Here is a 1,982-nt window from a genome sequence, read left to right as displayed (position 1 = left end):
ATTGTCTTAGTTCGCGACTGATAGGCGTAAAATATACAAACGATGTACTTTAAAAACTTTCCCGCCCACACATTCACTGCCAATTGTAGTGAACCAAAAATAAAATCGACGCAACGCATTAAGTGACACGGATCACTACACGTTAACGAGTCTCTGGTAATCAAAAAGTTCTAACATTATATACAGTGGCCATTGGAAAAATTGTCATACAAAAATTTTGCGCTCATAAGATGGTTACTCAATCTACAGTGAAATAGCAAAAGACCAATGTAAAATATTTTATTTTTCCATATCAGGATTTCACGTTTTTAATGCCATATTAACATAGTTTCTGTAAATATGTTATTTTTTATTAATATCTAAGGACGCTGTAACATCTTGTCACAAGGACTTTCCAATAAGAGAACGACTTATTACCAAGTGGTTGGTAAAACCAATTCTTTTAAAAAAATTACTACGATGTGGGTTGTGACTATTTTCAAGCTGACCATAAGATCTGCATCATCTGAGTCAAAAAGCAATCAATGTCGATTTAGAAAGAAACATCATTTTTTTTTGCAAATCAAGGGCTTACTTCTCTATTATATCTCGATTTTAGGTGGCATATAACTAATTATAATTACAGGCTTATGAAATCCTAGTTTAGACCCGATACTATACCGTAATTTTTACAGCTAATTAATCATTTACTTGATAAATATCCAATGAGGAAACAGAGAGCATTCACTTCGTAACGTCCTCGTGTAGCATTGAAAAAATAAATCACATTCCATTATTGACGTTTGGGAATTATTTAATTAATACCTAGCTAATTAATCAAATCATATTATCAATCACATGATTTTTTTGATTTCTAAAGCCGATATCGCACATGATTTTTGTAGGCGCGCAATCACGTTGATTATAAATACACTTCCTTTGTAGCATTAAAGTGACAAAGGTTACATATTAAAAAGATTTATATGTTATGATGTAATCACTATAGGCCATAATAATAACAGAGAAAATAACAATGCTAGTTCAAATCTTAGGGACTTACTACAACACCTTTTATAACTTTTAGATTAATTTTATTTCAAAATAACTTATTCATAAATTGGATTAGAAAGGTTGTCAAACGTCGGTCATAAATAAAAAAATAAAATAATCTCTGATGACTGTGAAAGATAATACATAGATACATGATGCATTCTGTATGTATATTTATCATGTACAGATAACTTGATATCGAGGAAACATGGATGATGTACATAAACTTTACATACTAAATCTAATCACGTCTGTGACTGGCTGTATGAGCTACCGTGTATTGCATTATCATCAATAAAACTGCTTTTATTACTCCGGTAATGTGGGGTGACTTCACGGAATTTCATGATAATCCACCGCAGCCAATATATAAAGCCCGCCTCACATTATTGGCAAAACTACACGACGATTATCAAATATGGGAGTATAGAAAACATTTCTCCCATAGGAATGGCCCAGTTTATAAATCTGCAGAGAACATAATTCAACAATAATACTCTAATAATTATATCCAACAAAATAGCAAAAATATGCCACGTATTATATGTAAATATAGTTCAGTATGAACTGCAGGCAGGAATCATTAGAGTTGCTTGGACTAGACAGGCCCTGTATCAACATTTTGGCGAGGGCCCGTCAAAGGCGCTGAATTTGTACAAGTCAATACTCCGGTAGTCTGAGCTCACATATATCAGAGCAGCTAAAGCTAGGGAGCCCGTATCAATGATACGGTTGGTACTGCGGTAGCTATATCGGTGGCAAAAAAATAGAAGTATGCTTTTGTTACCCCTAAATCGGCTACGACTCTTGCCCACGACTCTCGGCGAGAATGTGGAGCGCACCTTATCTCACCCAATGATAATATAGCACGCTAACTTGTCTTCTACGATGTACGGAGACTGAACTGGACCTGCGTCTCACCAGATTGAACAACGATGTATGTCCAATGAAGT

The sequence above is a fragment of the Manduca sexta genome, chromosome 22 (genome assembly GCF_014839805.1).
Source record: "Manduca sexta isolate Smith_Timp_Sample1 chromosome 22, JHU_Msex_v1.0, whole genome shotgun sequence".
In the NCBI taxonomy this organism is placed as follows: domain Eukaryota; kingdom Metazoa; phylum Arthropoda; class Insecta; order Lepidoptera; family Sphingidae; genus Manduca; species Manduca sexta.
This window is presented reverse-complemented; position numbering follows the sequence as displayed.